This window comes from Leptonychotes weddellii, chromosome 15 (genome assembly GCF_054177405.1).
Source record: "Leptonychotes weddellii isolate Sample4059 chromosome 15, ASM5417740v2, whole genome shotgun sequence".
Classification (NCBI taxonomy): Eukaryota; Metazoa; Chordata; class Mammalia; order Carnivora; family Phocidae; genus Leptonychotes; species Leptonychotes weddellii.
The window spans coordinates 7797567-7816462 of record NC_138383.1 but is presented as its reverse complement, the minus strand read 5'-3'; the positions used below and the strand labels follow the sequence as shown (position 1 = coordinate 7816462).

Below are 18896 nucleotides of genomic sequence, written 5' to 3'. Positions count from 1 at the left end.
TGTTCATTAACTCTTCCTGCTCTTTACTCAGGATGTCTTGGATACTTTCTGAAAGGCAGGTTGAAGTGCAGGAAGATAAAATGGATTAACCGCTCTGAGGATGGGTAACGATTATGACCCAAGCCCCCAGGATCCTGAGGCTGCCATCCAACCACCTAGCTGATGCCGCTCGTCTTGGAACCCATAGGACAGACATGCTATACAATTAACAGGTCATAAACCAGAGAAGGGCCAGCAAACGCTCTGAAATGTGTGCTCGGCGGTAAGAGTGGTCTCCCCTACGTCGCTGGGCTCAGCGCAGGGAGAGGCTCATTGTATCTTGTGCACTGTGGTATCCCTGACACCAAGCACAGTGCCTGGCACATAGGTGACCCATCCAACCTTAATGAGTGGCAGAGACTCTCTACACCTTCTCTATCCCAGAGCTGAGTCCAGGCACCGACACCAAGCAAGACCAATCCATTTCAGTGGGCACCAAAGCGATGACCCCGGGCACTTTCTTCTGCTGCACTAATGAGGTTGTAACACATAACTTGGGCCAACGTGGTTGGAACACAGAATCGGAATGCAGGAGGGGTCTGGTGAGGACCCAAGGAGGGAAGGTGAGCCGTCACTGAGCTTAGAGCTTCGCACCTTCTGGATGGAGGCACCAGCCTGCTGATGCGTGAAAGGCGGTCAAACTCAGAAGATTCTCTGCAGGAAGGAAGGAAGGGTCTCGAGCCATTTCAAAGCAGGTGATTCGTCCCACGATTCATGATCCAAGATGAGTTGCTCTAAACATTAACTTGTGGAACACTCAGACGTAATAGAGCAGATTTTTCGTCCAGGAGCTCTGAGGGAGGAATCATTATTTTATGAGAAGTATTAGTACCACAGTTGTTGCTACTGTTCTTACTGCTACGATGTTCTTGTCTGACTCACAACGTTTCCCTTTGGCTTAAACTCCTTGGATCTCCCCCATCCCCCAGATTTGTTTGAGGAGGTATGTATGAATCTATAGAGAGAGATGGATCTCGGCCCCAAGATTGGGCAGAGCTCCTGCAGCTGCAAGGTTATAAGCCCATAAATAAAGTTTATGGTTAAACTGGCCTGACCTGGCTTTGCCCCTAGGTACAGAAGCCGTATCTTGTCATTAGTATGCAGAACACATCAGCCTAATGTCTGCTCATTTGTTCTCAAGCCACTCTGCTCTATAAATCTTTCGGTGAGGGCGAAGTGGGGGGGTGCGGGGGGCAAAGTGAAGGGTAGACGGAGAAAGGGTCAGGACGGGGCGGGGGGGGGTGGGGGCTGCTCTGAGTTTCACTGCTAAAATCCAACAGGCCACCACTAGTGCATGTGCTTGGTAGAGGGGAAAGTCACAAGTCACATAAAATGCAGTATTTTGTTTCTCCAGTGATCGGTGAAGCAGTAGGAGGCTGTGGGAAATCTAATTCGTAAGATGAGACCATTCTTTAATTCCACGAGTTCCAAAAATAAGTTCAAGGTTATATATCACAGGATTTTACGTAAAAAAGCAAAGCTCCCTGCTTTGGGGGTTCCTTATTTTTGTCTCTGCCTTTGTTCTGTTCTTATTTTAGTGTTTGTTTGCTTGTTTTTTGGTTTGGGGGTTTTTTTGCATTCTAGGGAAGGACTAGATTTCGCTTGCCCACCCCACATGGGGGACTCTTAGAGAAGCAGATGGGGGCGTTTTCATATTTCCATCCTCGGCAGGCTAGCAGCTGCTGGGTGTGAGGGCTCAGCTCTGGGTCATCTCTGTTGAGGGCCACATAAGAATAAAACGAGGGTGAACAGGCATGCAGGAGAGCTGACCTTGGAAACCTCCCTGAACTAGAAGCTATTGAGAATTGATTTCATTTGCTGAAGGTGAGAGTTCTTCTTTGCTGGGGTAACTTCCAGACCAGGATAAATCCTGACTCTGGGAGTGTCCTGCCTGGGGACTCTGGTGCTGGGGAGTGGGGGCGGGGGGAGGGTTTAGCAGGGCAGGCCTGATATTTGTTGCCTCAAGACTTTCCAATTTCCCATGGGGAGCAAGCAAGGGGACATCTCACCTTCAGCCTCCATGCGGGAAGAAAGAACCTACAATGGCTCATTGGAAAGGGGTTGCAGGAATCAGAGCAGAGCCTTAAATGGCTCATGTCCAAGAGGCCTAGTGGCCAGGTAGGGCAGGAAGCTGGAGAAAAGGGTTCAGCCCACCTTATGTAGTCTGCCCAGCCCCTAACATTGTTCTTGGCGTGGAAGTTGGTTAAAGTTAACCCAGGGTAGCCTTGAAGGGGAAATCAGAAGCACGGTCTTGTAGCCTCGGGGGTCTGAGTGGAGGAGGGGGTGGGGTCACTGGTCCCAGTTTACCTCTCCAATCCTTGAGGATGGGGCCCAGGGGCCTGAGGGTATTTTGAGGCTGAAGGTTTGTATTCAAGCCTCAAGCCCTTTATTTTATTATTATTATTTTTTTTTTTTTTTAAAGTAGAACATGCAACTCCTGATCCCAGAGTTGTTAGTTCAAGCCCCACACTGGGCATAGAGTTTACTCAAGACCTTTATTGTATTGTATTGTATTGTATTTTTTTAAAAGATTCTATTTATTTATTTCAGAGAGAGAGAGAGAGAGAAAGAGCAGGGGGAGAGGCAGAGAATCTCAAGCAGACTCCCACTGAGCGCAAAGCCTGATTCCTGGCTCGATCTCACAACCCTGAGATCGTGACCTGAGCCGAAACCAAGAGTCCGTTGCTCAACTGACTGAGCCACCCAGGAGCCCCAAGCCCTTTAGTTTAAAACTAGTTCCTCAGGACACCTGGGTGGCTCAGTTGGTTAAATATCTGCCTTCAGCTCAGGTCATGATCCCACGGTCCTGGGATCAAGTCCCGCATCCAGCTCCCTGCTCAGTGGGGAGCCTGCTTCTCCCTCTGCGTCTGCCCCCCTGCTTGTGCTCTCTCTCTCTCTGACAAATAAATAAATAAAATCTTTAAAAAATAAAATAAAAATAAAACTCCTTTCTCCCTCACTCTGGAGTTTCTCAACTGCAGCACTATTTACATTTGGGGCCAGATCAGTGGTATGTGTGCATCTGTGTGTGTGCGATCTTGTGTGTGTGTCTGTGCATTGCAGGGTATTCGGCAGCATCCCTGGCTTTTACCCACAAGATGTCAGCAGCATCCCCCACCCAGCTGTGACAACCAGAAGTATCCCCAGGCATTGCCAAATGTCCCCCCGGAGGCAAAATCCTCCCCAGTTGAAAACACTGTTCTCCCTTTCACCTCCTCCAGTGAATGCCATCAACCTGACCATGCTAGCTGTCCAAGGGCCTTCTCTGGACAGGCAGGAGGAGCCGGGCCGTGGGGGACATAGGAAGGGAGGAAATACAAAGAAGGATGCCCCAGGGCCCGAATCTAGGGAATTTTTGTTGCCCCAAAGTGCTTTTAAACTCATCCTTAGAACACAGACCAAAGAGAGACAAGCCATATGGCTCTTCAGGTAGGGTTGTCAGATTTAGCAACAAGGACAACAAGGAATGCACTTTTAGTATAAGTATATCCCATGTCATATTTGGGATATACTTATACTAAAAAAATTTACTGGTTGTTTATCTGGAATTCAAATTTACCTGGGGATCCTGTATCTTTTTTGACAATACTATCTTCAGGTGGTGGTGATCACATAAGGAAAAAATCCAGAGAGATGTTCTCATGGTACAGAATTATTCCATTTTCTTGGAGCAGGATTTGACCTGTAATTGAAAACAAAAAGGGCAGATCTCCCCTTAATCCTACCGAAGTGCTCTCAGAAGTCAGGCTGGACTGGAAGACCAGAGAATGCATGGTTGTCTAGATCTCTCTTCATCTAAAAAAGTAGCCCCTGTTCCCCGCTGGTGGTCCTATTTGCACACCCAACTTGGAGAATCTTTTTCTGGACCTGGCTGCAGAAAGGACACGTGACTGGGGGCAGGCGAGTTTCTGCCAGGCTTTATCTGGAAGGGGAAGATGGGGCCACTTCATAAACCAACACACAACAGGCACATTTCCTGTTGGAGTTGAAGAAGCAGGGGGGATCTTCACTGGCCTTTTCCTCTGCCATCAATCTTTTTCCTCTTTCAAGGAGAGGCACCATTACTCATAACCCGACGAAGTGAACAGAGGGGAAGAGGGCCAGAGGGAGAAGAGGAGACCTGAGGGGCAGGTGAAGACTCTGGGAATCCAGGAGAGTGGGGGGCAGGGGCAGCTGGGCGGGAAGGGAAGTTCAACAAGGCCAGGCTCCAGAGCAAGTGCAAAGCTGATGCTGAGCTGAGCAGAGAGTTTCAGGGGTGCGTATGCGTGGGGAGGAGGAAATAGGAAGACACAGGTACTGATGCAGATCCTTCAGGGCCATTGAAACCTCTCTGTCTGTGTCGGAAGCATGGTGCTGTGCCCGTGGCTGGGACTCCGGACCACAGTTCAGTCTTGACCTGCCTGACTCACCTTCCCATACACATCTCTGTCTCCTCATCTGTCAAGTGAGGGGCTCTTACAGTCCTTCTTATTGTCGAATTCTGCCTTGACCCGCTCTGCTTTTCTTTCGATTTCCCCACATGCAAACAAGCTTGGGGGTATTCTGCTACTTACTTCCTTTCATGAAAATCTGGAGCACGGAGAAGCCGTAGGGAACCCCTGAACCCTAAGATTTTCTTTGAAGATGATACAAAGGGATACTGTGTCCAACAAGAGAACACAGTCCCTTGGAGAGGACTGGTGATCAGGCATCCTAAGTGGTGAGGGGAGCCCTCCTCAAGGACAGTGTAACCCAAGGGAAGCAGGTAACTTCTGAGACTCGGTTGTACCCAGCTGTAAAATGGGGGAGTATTCCGTGCAATTTATCTATTGGGACAACAAATGAGGGAGGTGTTAGGGAAGCATTTTTTAAAATAGAAAGGCTTGGGGTGCCTGGGTGGCTCAGTTGGTTAAGCATCTGCATTCAGCTCAGGTCATGATTCCGGGGTCCTGGGATTGAGCCCCTGTTGGCCTCCTGGCTTAGCGGGGAGACTGCTTCTCCCTCTCCCCCCTTCTCGTGCTCTCTCTCGCTGTCTCTCAAATAAATAAGTAAAGTCTTTAAAAAAATAAAAATAGAAAAGCTCTGCACATATTAGACCTAATAATACACACGTGTGTGCCATACACACAGGGCAACGTGACTCACGTGGTCTCTAGACTTGAAGAGTGGAAACAGAACAGGAACGTGTCTGGGAAGGGAGGGGGCCAGGTCTTTGGGAAGAAGCTGCCAGTCTGTCTTTCCTTCAGGACAACAGCTAAATTCCAGAGCCTCATCAGACGGGCGCTCCATGTCTTAGTAAAACTAAACTGACAAGCATGACCTCCCCTTGGCGGTTCACCTTATTGAAGCTGTCTGGTAGGTGAGACATTTATTAACATGGATGGACTGCCTACCGCGAGGGCCCCACCGCTGAGTGCTCAGCGGAATGAATTCCTTCCCCAGATGCAGTAAGTCTCCACTTCAGTACCGAATTTGATCATGTCCCCCTTGCTGAAGGGCCCTGACTGAAGGAAAGCTGTGCTTTGACATGGGAAGAGTCGATCCATGAGGCTGAGGAGCTCTAAATGTGAACCCCAGTCCTGGGAGGCACAGCTTCTGTTCTGTAACTCTGGATAGGCCACTCCAAACTCAGTTTCCCCCTCTGGGAACTGGATTAAAACTGTCCACAGTAAAGATGGGGATGAGGAGGGAGAGCACTACAAATATCACTGAGTCAATCTACTCTAATGTATTCCATTCTCTCTACTGGAGACCCAGTACACACACCCATATTTAAGATGAAACGTTCGGGAAAAATCTCAGAACCTGCTTAAGCAGCAGAGCAAATGTATTAGCTATCTATTGCTGTATAACAAATGACCCTAAAACTCCGCAGCTTCAAACAACAAACGCTTATTATCTTACAGTTTCTGTGGGTCAGAAATTTGGGTTCAGCTCAGCTGGGTGCCCAGACGCTCATAGAGTGGATTCATCTCCAGCCTCGACTCCGGGAGTGGGGGTTAGGACCTGCTTCTAACCCCCTCTGCTAGGATCACACAACTCCTGAATGGAGGGCCTTGGGTCCACACCGGCCATTAGCCTGAAGCCTCCTTCAGTTCCTTGTCGTGTGGGCCTCTCCAGAGCATGGCTCACAGCCTAGCAATTGGCTTCCCTTACAACAAGGGAGGGCAATGGGCGCCTGGGTGGCTCAGTTGGTTAAGCGACTGCCTTCGGCTCAGGTCATGATCCTGGAGTCCCGGGATCGAGTCCCTCATCGGGCTCCCTGCTCGGCAGGGAGTCTGCTTCTCCCTCTGACCCTCCCCCCTCTCATGTGCTCTCTCTCATTCTCTCTGTCTCAAATAAATAAATAAAATCTTTAAAAAAAAAAAAAAAGAAAAGAAAAGTTTAAAAAAAAAAAAAACAAGGGAGGGCAAATGTGATGGCTAATTTGATGCGTCACCCTGGCCCTATCATGGCACCCAGATATTTGGTCAAACATTAATCTGGATGTTTTTGTGAAGATGCTCATTGGGTGAGACTAACATTTTAATGGGTGGATTTTGAGTCAAGCAGATTATACTCTGTGGTGCAGGTGGGCCTCATCCAATTATGGGAAGGCCTTAACAGAGCAAAGACCAAAATGCCCAGAGAAAGAAGAAGTTCTGCTAGCAGATGGGCTTTAGATTTGAACTGCATCTCTTCCCTGAGGCTCCAGCCTATTGGCCTCCTCCATCAGATTTTGAACTCACAGAGCCTCTGCAATTGCATGGACTAATTCCTTAAAATCTCTTCATCTATCATCTATCCATCTGTCATGCTGGTTGTTTCTCTAGCAAACCCTGATTAATACAGAGAGAATGAGAGAGCAAGCAAGATGGAAATCCCAGTTTTTTGGTAGCCTAATCTTGGAAAGTGAAACCCCATCCCTTTTTTTCCTAATTTAAAAAGAGAGAGAGAGCATGCGCACAAGCAAGGGGAGGGGCAGAGGGAGAGGGAGAAATAATCTCAAGCAGACTCCCCACTGATGGAGGAGGCCCACAGACTGGAGCCTTGGGGAAGAGATGCAGAAATTGAGCTGAAGTTCTGACTGCTGACCTCTTGTCTCTCTCTCCCTCCCTCCCTCTCTCTGTCGGTCTTTTGCCCCCATGGAGCTACAGATTCCAACAGGCTTCTCTCCCCAAATTGAGATGTCGTAAGAATCATCTCAGTTCCTCATGAAACCGTGCCCTGATGCCGTCCCTGAACACAGGTCCCTGAATCCCAGCTTCTACATATTCGCAGGTGGCCTCGCTGGCTGCAGTCAGGCCCTGGGGCGCAATGTGGTCAGTGTGCAGGAGTTGGTTATGTTCTTGGGCAGGATCTGGAAGGCCCACACCTTTGTTCCTACCACCACCTCCTCTGTAGTGTTTCGCTCATGGGAATAGGATTTATGTCCAGTGCAAAGGGTGTTAGTCTGGTGCAGAGGCTCCCAGTCATGACGGTGCATCACTAGAACCCCTTAAAAGAACTAAACAATAATCTGATGCTTGGACCACACTCCTGAGGATTCTGGTATAGTAGGTCTGGGGTGGCCACCAGGCAGCTGATTATTATAACACGGTCGCCTGGCCTGGGAATCGTTGTTCTAGACTCTAGAATCTAGAGCAGTGATTTCCAAACATTACCATGCATCAGAATCCCCTGGAGGGCTTGTTAAAAGACAGATTGCTGGGCCCCACCCTAGAGTTTCTGGGAGTTCTGGGGTGGGACCCATGAATTTGCCTTTCTAGCAAGTTCCCAGGTGTTGCTGAGGCTGCTGCGGACAAGACTGGGAGAAGCACTCTTTTAGTAGCTCAGGAGGTCAGACAGTGAAAGGGACTTGAACAGAGAGAGGAGCATGGGCTTGAGTCAGGGTATTTGAGTCCCACCATGAGACCACTGGCAAGTGAGTCTCTCCAGATCTCCGTGTTGCTGGGTGCAGAGACCAAGTCCATCGGTGGGCCCAATGAGGGAACTTAGTATCTGCTGATCTCCAGATAATTCCCACTGGAGGGCACCAGGGAAAGATCAAGGATGATGAGCAAGGGATGGGTAAAACAAAGCATTTCAAAATTGAAATTACTCAAAGCTTCTTTAAAACCCACCACCAGTGGGAACCTGAAAGTGTAATTATTACATAACCCACGAATATAATTAGGCGCTTCCCCACCGTCCCCACCCACCTCTCCCAGGCTTTAGGTAAGGGAGAAGGAGGACCGGGGTCCTGTCTCCAGACTCACAACACAACACCCTACATTCCCCTGCTCTTATAGACTTCCTCAAAAAAACAGTACTTGGATCTGGCTGAAGCCAAACCCTAGAGCTTCTTGTCCATCAATTAATATTTATTGGGCCTTCACAATGAGCTAAGCAGGCATATAAAAGACAACAGTTCCTGTAGACTGTTATTAAGCCAGAGAAGAGCAAGCACCTCGCCTTCCTTTTCACAAGGTGTTGGCAGCTGGGTGGTTGTGTCTGGGTCAAAACGAACATTCAACCACTCAGCCCACAAAAATGTACTGAGCACTCACTATGGTGCAGACACCGTTCTAGGCGCTGGGGGTGTGGCAGTGAGGGAGGGAGACAGAATCCCCTGCCCCAAGTAGAGGGCACAGGAGAGGGGCTCCAAGAAGCGTGAGGACAGAGGCTGGTGGCAGATATATCCACACATGTGGAACCCCAGTCCCGCCCCCGGGTCCGTCAGTCAGGCATAACCCTGTTCATTAAACAAACAAACAAACCAGGGCGCCTGGGTGGCTCGGTCGGCGAAGCGTCTGCCTTTGGCTCAGGTCATGATCCCGGGATCCTGAGATGGAGTCCCAAGTCAGGTTCCGCTGCTCAAGTGGGGAGTCTGCTTGTCCCTCTGCCTCTGCCCCACGCCGCTCCACCCCGCCTGTGCTCTCTCTCTCAAATAAATAAATAATTTTTAAACAAACAAGCAAAAAACTATTCATTTTATACACTCCTTTCCCAAAACTGCTACCGGGACTTAGATGTGTGTGGTTTCAAGACCACAGGGGGCAAGAGTCTGCGTTTAGACCACGTGAAATGCATCTTTTCCATGAATGAATCCAACGCTCGTGGGATCTCCAAATCTCTGGCCCAAATGAAATAGTCACTCTAAAGCCTTTTGGAGCCCACAACTCTCTGGAGCATCCTTTCCTCGTGGCCCTGCTCCTCGGAACCTACGGGCCGCTTCGGAGGCTGCCTTGCCCCTCGCTGGAAGCTGTGGCTGCCCCAGATCCACGGTGGCTTGCTTGCTGAGCCCTCCCAAAGGCACCTGCAGTTCTCCAGTGTGGGCAGTGCCCTTCTTGGCAGGTGGCTGGGTACCAGAGAGCCCATACCTGAGCCTGACTGGCGGCCACAGCAGGAGAGCTCCCACTCAGGCTCCCGTGGGTGGAAGCTTCACAGAGGCAGGTACCATTTGCTTTTTCCAGTGCGGCAACTCGGGCACCTAGCAGTTTGCCTGGAGCGCAACAGGTGAAAGAATGAATGAGGGAATAAACAAATCAGAAGCACCTCGTGGACCTTTGTGGTCCCATGAGGCTGGTGCCTCGAACCTTCTCCGCCCTCATATTTGTCATATTGACTTCATGGAGGACGCTCGCTGTGTCCATGGAGCATGGAGATGAGACATGAGGCCAAGGTTGTGGTTGGAGATCCACAGAATGGGAGAAACAGCCACTGGAAGACCTAGACATTTGTCCCATGAGGGATGAATGGAGGGAAATGGCTTGTGAGCTGGGAAAAAAGCAACGGGTCTCCATACACTTCTTTCTTTCCTGCAACCCCACTCCTACACATCAAGTTAAAAGGGGGCATCGAGGTGAATTTTGAAAGAGAAGCATTTGAACTTATTACCTTCAGAGGCAGTCAGTCTGGGAAGAATGGGGATTGAGCCCCATATTTCGAGGCAAGGAAGAAGAAGAAACAAAGAATAAAAGCAGCTCAGTGTTGTTGCTGGGCGTTATGAAAATGTGTTACAGACACATCTCACGTTAGAATAAACCCGTTAGCACAAGCAGAATGTCTGCTATAGGTTCTATAGGGAAGCAGGAATCAGAGAACCAGACAAGTCTTCAAGAAAAGCCCCACCAGGGATAAGCAGTCACCATCTGCTTGTTCTCACTGTAGGAAGCATGTTTTGCTTTCTCGTACCTTGAGATCTTTGCATTTAGAGTTTTCTCTCCCTGCAATGACAAGATTTATCTTTCTAGAAAACTCCTATTCAGCCTTCAAACTTTACTTTTCATTTCATCTCTCACCCCCAAAATGACCGCTTTTCCCAGGAATTGCCATTGCACCTTGAACTTCTACCATCGTCATATATATGATTTAACACTCTGGTTGAACTTGTTACCCATCTGGATAGATAGATGGATACCTTGCTCGACCATGAGTTCCTGGAGGCCAGGATCCTATCCTACTCATCTTTTGTCTCTCCAGTATCTGGCATGAAGTTGTCCTCAATGCATGTTTCTCAGACTGAAGGAAATAATAAAAAGAAAAGGAAAAACAACGATTACAGGCCTTGTCCAATTGGAACATCCAATGGGGACGCGTCTATACGGGGAAACCCGAGTTGTTGTAGGGAGTTGAAAACTATTCCCTGAGTCAGACCTTCCAGGTCATGGGCAGTGGGGATGACCACAAGTCAACGCTGGGTGAGAGCTACCCCATCATTCCAGAGGCCCTCTCGGGGAGCAGGGAGGCTCACAGGCGATTGGAGACTTGTTTATATCAAATAAGCACTTGCTGGAGTATTCAAAAATCAGCAGGTTCCAACTTGAACTTTCCAGAGAAGTTACGGCCATATATCCCACATTTGGTGTAAGAGTGTGGGCCGCTAGACTAGGATTCAGTCTGCCCCTTGATGAGAGACCCACTGGAACCACTGGGGCGCTCATGTCAGCAGGACCATCGGAACTTTGGGAAGACAAGCTGTCCCTCATCCCACAGCCGGGTGTCTCTGGGCTGCTACCTGAGCAGACTGGTGAGCAAAATGAAATAACAATGGTATTTACCGCTGTTAATTAACAGCAAGGTGTTCATGAGTAATGTTGTGGTATTAAGGGCGTGGTGCAGCTTTTTCATTACTGACTCCCTCCTTTGTAGGGTTATAAACTCCAGAAGAGATGTTCCCTCCTGGCTGAAACTTGGCAGCTGGCCTGAGGTTCTTCCCTGTGGCTGGTGCTGGACCTGCCCGCTCATCAGCCTGTTGAGATCTGCTTCCACTTCCCCAGCAGTTACTGGAAAACTCGCCATTGGAAGCCACTCGCACTACAACACTGACGTATGAAGCTCCAAAAGCAAAGAATTCAATAAGGAGGTGGGCGTGCTGTAGAAATGTCCAAGTCCATCTGAAGTCACCCCTGAAGCCACTAGGAAGCAGTCCGTGTGTACACACGGCTGTCTTTGTATAGCAGGGAGGTGCAGAAGTGTTAAATCAAGAACAAATCTGCTGTTCTCATGACCCAAGACTCAACATTTCTTTTTTTTTTTTTCTTAAAGATTTTATTTATTTATTTGACAGAGACAGAGATAGCGAGAGCAGGAACACAAGCAGCAGGAGTGGGAGAGGGAGAAGCAGGCTTCCCCTCGAGGAGGGAGCCTGATGTGGGACTTGATCCCAGGACCCTGGGATCATGACCTGAGCCAAAGGCAGACGCCTAACGACTGAGCCACCCAGGCGCCCAAGACTCAACATTTCTAGCAAAAGCCCTCCGAGGGTTGCCGCAGATGAGAGGAGATATTAAGGAATGAGCTGGGGGTGGTGCATCTTTTATTTGGATTACGTTTATAAGTTATAACATGCTCTGGCTTCTCATTCCCTGGGCAATTTTCACATCTCACTATGTCTTGCACTTTATGCTTTCCACTGCCTTTTCACAAACAATATTTCATCTTAATGTTCTTCCCTCCAACAACCTTCTGAAGTGGGCGACAGGAGGGATTCTTACTCTGGTTTCACAGATAAAGAAATTGAGTTTCAGAAAATCCAAATGACTTTCCCAGATGCATATGACAGTGTCCAGATTCAAACTCAAGCCTTCTGATGCCCAGCCCAGTGCTCAGACTTTCCACCCTAGCCTGGACCCTCTTCCTGCAAAGCTGACCAGCAAATGGGCTGATGGGAATGGATTATGAATTTCCTTCTGGGAAAGGAGAGTTGCTCAATGAGCTATGATTCTCTTTTGCTTAAACGTAAGAGAAACCTGGTTCAGCTTGGCTTGGATTTCCAATGGTTAGGGACCCAGAAGCAAAGGCCCTTCTGAATTCTCTCAGCCAGAATACGAGGCCAGAGAAAGAAAACCAAGGGCAGATGCTCCGGAGACCATGGCCAGATCCCTACACCCCAATCAGACAGGAGCTACACGAATGTAATCTTCTTAGCCCCCAAGTCCTTAAAAAGCAGTAGTACGATAAAAGAAACCAACAAATTAGTAACCCATTACCTACAGATTTTAATTAGTAATGAAAACTAGACCCAACATGAACTCCTCTCTAGAAATTCTTTCTGTTCCAACCACCTGGCAGAGACACTCACTCCAATCTGGGAATGTTTTCAAGAGGCTGGCAACAACCAGCTCAACCTGTCCCATCCTCTAAGACAAAGACAAAAAAACCCTTGGATGAGCCACCGAAGCCCAGCCAATGACTCCAGCAGAGCTCAGAGATCCGTGGAAAAGTGACAGGGCGTTGGTCACAGTTGTCTCTGATTTCTTAGCAAATCTTGGCTGAACCATACAGAAACAAACAGACAAAACCAAGAACTACACCTCATGTACATACTTGGAGATTTAAAGGCTACTCTTGATTATCTACCTGAACAAAGTTTAACTAACACAGAGTCTATGAAGAGGTAGTTTTGTTGAATTTTGAGATCAACGACATATGCTTTATTTTGCAATGGCTTCTCTACCTGTTTAGAGTTGCTTTGGCTCCCATTTATACTACTGTGCATCATTCGATCATGTGTTAGCTGTGCAATGGAAACGAGGAGATGATGAGTGGGGGGAATATGGACTGAATATGAAGGATGGGGCATGGAGATTGCACACAGGAAGAATCTGCATAGTATATAACTCTTGGCTCTTTCTCCCGGGGGTTTTCCTTTCTGAGCCAGGAGGGGAAGGAGCATCCTAGAATTAACTTTAATGCCTCCCTGGATTCGGGGAACTGTCTCAGCTGCTGCTTATCTTCTGTCCCTCCACAACTGCTCCTACCCTGAGGTGATGTGGCTGGTGATCCACAGAGGTGACGGGTGAGGGTTGGTGCTCTCCCCATCCCCCTATCAGTTGGAGCAATCCACAAGGTAAGGGGACGCAGACATCCCTCCCTGCCCTGGGACCCTCTGCCTTTCCGGTCTTCCCCGATCCATCTTGATCATTGACATTTTTTGAACATCCACATTTTTTCACTGAAGGATCAGGAAGATTTCAAAGAGTGATACTGGGGACTTCGCCTTCCTTATTTCCTTATACCATACCAAGATGAAGAGGTATTACAGAACTCAGGAAAGTAGAGATCCCACGTGGAGATTCCTCTTCTCCTGACCCATCCCTTTCCCCGTGTTCCTTATTCTGCCATAGAATCCTCCAGAATGCACCCCATACCCTTTCCTCAAGAAATCCACCCTTCCCCTTCCTTCCTACTTAGATCTAGCGCATGTAGCATTCTACTAGATGCTAATGAGGATCTCATCTATGTGCGTTTGGAAACTCAAGGAGATGAGTCCCAAGAGCTGAGTAGAAGGTGGGAGCTCAAGTTTACATCACACTTTCTTCCATAGGAAGCGGCCACTGATATACGCACAAGTTACCTTCGAGGCCAGCGACATTGTATTTTTCTCAGAGATGCCCCATCTGGTCTTACATGAGGAACACAAACCCCTCCTAATAGCATGGCTTAGATTTTTTCCTTCTGAAAATAATAATCCTGGAATTATTATATTAAAATATGCTGGATCCCAGAGACTTACTTATACAACGAGAGTATATTAGGAGCGGATAACACACATTAGGGCTGGGTGGTAACAGCTGCAGTTAGGTAGTGCTCGCGACAAAATCTTTCCTCCGTTTATCTCACTGCAAACTGATCATTGAGAGGTGGTTTTATAGGGTCTTCTTTCTAGGAACAAAGCTTGCCTTGAGCTCCTCCTCATGATGACATGAGATAGAAGTAGAAGGAACCACTAAAAGAGTTCTGGAAACTTCCCCTCTTGTGTGATATGTGTCATATAACTGCAAAATAACAGCAAACAAGAGGTGAGGGTTTTAACAGGGGAGGGCAGCTACTCACATAACTTGATGGAAAAATTGGCTTTTTCTGTGGAAGAATGGATGTGGGAGGGATGTGCATTAAAAAAAAAAAATAGTCGCTCATTTAGCCAGCCAGATCATTCAGATAAACCCTGTGATCAGTGGGTGACAGATCATTCTCACATCTGTAAACAGATACAAATAGATTACACAACACAGCACAAATAAATCAAAATCAGTTGGTCTTTTCAATCAACCACAAGAGTATAGAGCCAATGGGGAAAGCCCATGAGAATCTGATCCTCCCCTTTGAAGACTCCACCCACAAAAAGCAATGCTTGTGAGAAGAGTAACTATCCGATGCAGTCGTGTGATGTACGTCTTATCTCAAAGCCCTTCACTTCTTGAAAATTTTAACCTCCCAGTCTTTGTGAGGACATTGTAATCTCTAGGTTTCGAGTGATTAAATGGATGGTAAGGGTAAGTGGTCTCCTATCTAACTGAGGGTATGTCCAGGATTATAATCCTGTCACTGAGACTTGAGTTCTTCCTCTCCTCCCAGAACATAAGGTTCTGTTTAGTTCATGCCATCTCGATCATTCCTTTTCCAAGGAGAATAAGGTCCTTCCCAAACCATACAATGGGAAATACCAATCTGGAACTGCCTTGACCTCTTGACCTGTGGGTGTTGATAGGCATTTGTCAGATGAAGGTGAAAGAGAGGGGTGCCCGTCACCCCCTCTTTGCTCTGTGGTGCGGACATGTCAGCCTCTGCTATACCAGGGGACAGGGTTGGACAGGTTGCTTGGGCTTCAGATTTCAGACTCTTCACTTTTTCACTTTTCTTCTTAGCATGTAGGCTTGAGAACTGACAGCAAGACAGAAAGGGGTAAAGTGCTGGAGGCAACATGGGAAGTTAGAAGTTGAAAGATACCTAAGAGAGCCTGAAGGAGAGTCAGGAAGGGTGAAGGTAGAAAGCTCAAGGGGTCAGATGCAGCTAAGAGAACAATATGGTGTCATGGCCGCGTCAGTGGTTGACCAGGGCACACACGAAGCCTTAAAAAGGAGGGAGCGCATGAGGGATTCAGATGGAAACCACACATGAGAAAAGTAAGAGAAAAAAGTAAGTCTTATCAAAAGGGGGAGAGTCAATACTGGCTATTGAAGAGTATGTGTTCTGTCTTGGATGAAAAATAGCATTTACTGAACTAATGACCTGTGTAATTAAGCTCCAATGGCTAAAAATAAGTGAAAATTTAAAACTGTCTTGAGCTCTGGAGCAGAAGAAAGTAAAGAAGAGGTGCCAGGAAAGATGCCTCATCAATAGTGAGGCTGATTGAAAGCAAGACCAAATGATTCAGGACTACATTAGAAGAGGGAACTCTGACTCCATTTATTACTGGATAAAAGGCTGAGATGACCTCCGATGGTCCTCTTGAATTCTGGCCGCTGGTCGCTGTGTGTAGGAGACAGCTTCTTCTAGGCAGGCATTGAACCCTACAGTGAGATGATGTTAAAAGCTGAATTGTCAAGTTCAATTTTCTCAGTATAATGATGAAGAAGGGTGCAAAATTTGGAGTCAGAGACTTGGGTTTAGTTCCTGAATCTTTCACTCCCTGTGTGATCTTGGGCAAGTTACTCGAACTCTCTGAGCCTCCCTTCCCCACTGTTCATGACATAAAATGATAACACTCAACACACAGTATTGTTGTAAACATCATGCTTATAGACTATGAGTAAAAGTATTCAGTGCTAGAAAATACTTTGTAAATGATACTTTGTAAACGTCGATATTCTTTAACTCAGAACATGAGACTGAAGAGGTGAAATAATGTTCAAGCGACTAGTGAATAAAATAGTCAAGAACATAACTTGATTCTCTTAGCTAATGCTTCTTGCTAGTTGAGAGCTAGTGACTCAAGGGTGTTTATAAATGTTATAATACAGTGAATTCATTGAGATTTTCCTTTTTTCCATCTGGATTGAGCCATGAACAAACCCCAACTCAATTTCCAAGGCATTTGTTGCCTTCCCATCAATCCTGAGAGTGGAGAAAAAGAGCGCTTTCCCCAGAGACCAATATGGCAGCTTCCCAGTGGCTGTGGGAGCTCTCCATTCATCTCGACAGTGAGGAGGTGGCAATAGGCAGCATGGGGAAGGCATGCCAGCATGCTCACAGAAAGCCTATCAAGGTCAGAACAGACATCTTCAGGGGCACAGCCAGCCACTGTGGGGCCAGGAGGCTGGTACCATCTTAGGAAAGAAAATGGGACCCGTCACATGCACAGACTCTCTCCTCCATCAGCTCCTCACGAGACTGCCTTGTGTCACCCAGAATGCCAGCTAAGCCATAAATCCACCCATTGGGTGAGCCCCAGCAACCTGTCCAACCCTGCTGGGAAACAACACATCCGGCCCTTGATGGCACTCTCATGACTGTTTGGCTGAGAAGTGGTATTTTAAATAAAGAGAGGGAAAAAACGCCCTATTATTTTACTCTGGTAATTGACAACAAGTTTCTCCTGAGTAATTTTATAGCACTCAGGGTGTGCCAGGGGTTTGATTTCACTTCTCTTTACAGGAGCCTCAAACTTGCAGTACAAACACTATTTTGAATGGAATGAGACATGCTTCAAAAATCTATATGGACACTGTCGAGACTTTAGTTGAAATACCTTGATCCTGCGGCCCACTAAAAACTTATGTCATTGCTTCTTCTTTCAAATTCCACTTTGGGAAAGAAAAAACATCTGAAGCTTGGGATCCTGAAAGATCTCAACTAAGAAAAAAAGAACCTAGATGTTTTAGCACAACTCTAGTATACATATTTTTTCCTTACAATTCTATATCCTAGCAACTAGTGAGTGATTCCCAAAGTGGAGTATGCAGAAAATTAGTTCCCTGAAATATTCTTTAAAAATGGGTGGGGAGTGATTCCTGCAATCACATGTAATTGGGAAACGCTGCCTATATGATACTGGTTCTAGCAATTCACAATACATGTTCGTGTGATAAAGGCTCTGAGAAGTCCTGCGGAAAGAGAGCCTTGCTCTTTGCTGTTTTGAACACAGAATTCCCAAAGGAAGTAGAACACAGTCTTCCCGTACAAGAAATTACATATACAAACACATTCCACCACTTGATAATGTCACAGTGATATTTGATCCCACCGAGTGAGAATTTTGAGGAACAGATTTTGAGAAACCCTGAGCTAAAAGAGAAGGAAGGAGGTATGGTAGGGGGCTTAGGAGTAAACCATATCTTACTTGACTTTGGTCTTTGTACCCCAATACCTCGATTATTCATTCAACAAACATTTATTGAGAATTCAGTATGGGTAACGGGCATGGGAGATGCAAAGATAAATCAGATACAAAGAAACAAGTTAATACAGCACTGTTGAAAGAGAATGTGATGGATAGATTCCAAAGATCTAGTTCCACCTCTTTTCTAGCTAGATGAGGAAAATGAGACTCAGAGAAATTGCATGATTCATCTCTGGATGTAGAACACTGAGGCACCTCTTCTACGCTGAAGCCCCTTCTCTTAGAACACCAACATGACTAGAATAAACATTTAACCCAGAGGAGGAAAAATGGTTCTAGATACCAGTGCCACAAGTTAAAGGCATCTGCAAATGCCCTCAAAGTGGGGGGTCTCTAGCTGCGTAAGTTTTAGAGAAGGGGCAGAAATTAGGATGGCGTATTTCCAGGAAAGACATCAAGAGGAAATTTGATAAGCCAGATGTCCGGCGTTGAGGAGGAAATTGGACACTCCAAATCTGGTCTCTGCATTGAGAGGAAACAGGCCTGTGGTGGCTACATTCAAGGCCACTCACTGGGTTCCTTCTGGGATTCAGTGGCCATGAGAGTTCCCCAGCGTTTATGAGAGACACTGTTCTCGTTCTGTCGTGCTGGGTACCCGGTGGGCTCACTGTGTGCTCACAATAAGAGCTCTCCGTGGGTTTGGTTTGGTTTTCTCCCCTGCTTTTAGGGATGAGTGCTCAGTGTAGAGTGTTAGTTCAGTAATGTGATCTTTCTTCTTTCCAGCCACGGAGAGCTCATTCATTCTTAGAGCTTTGATTATAACCTGTGTGCGTGGTTCCCATGTTTGCAGGTCAAGTTCTACACTTCCACCCAAGCTTCCCGTTGGGTATTTTCATTAGTCTCTACACTTTCTCCTGTGACCCTTTACCTATCTGGATGATCTTCCCTCAAACCCTGCTCTCCTCCCAGTGTCCCTGTTTCCTTCCATCCATTTTCCATGGTTCCCCATCCCCTCCCCGGCACTCAGCTTTGAAGGCACAGAACTTCTCTCTCCTCTCTACTTCCCACAGGCAATAAGTAACTAAAACGTGCCCTTTCTTCCTTGAAATGTCTCATGTATCTATCTTTTCCTTCCCTTTCTATTTGCTACCCACACAGAAGAGGTCTTGCCCGCTGTGGTTGGACCACCAGTCTCGTAACTCCCGGCCTCTGTTCTCTCCCTGCTCCGGTCCTCTCACCGTCCCAAGCGTTCCTCATACCAGCCGGGAGCACTAGTTTGTTGAAATTAAAACAAAACCACACTGAAACAAGCACGCTCAGGATGTTATATATTCTTTAAATTTATACATTTATT

The 18896-nt window shown here is 47.1% G+C and overlaps 1 long non-coding RNA gene across 1 annotated transcript; it reads right to left on the bottom strand.

Annotated features, from left to right (window-relative positions):
• On the bottom strand, positions 1-14837 carry LOC115944834 (uncharacterized). The gene is made up of 4 exons (XR_014140284.1): positions 14317-14837; positions 3599-3721; positions 634-832; positions 1-48 (listed from the first exon to the last, which is right to left on the bottom strand). It is a non-coding gene; the product is annotated as an uncharacterized LOC115944834 (long non-coding RNA).
• Between the last annotated feature and the right edge of the window lie 4059 nt (positions 14838-18896).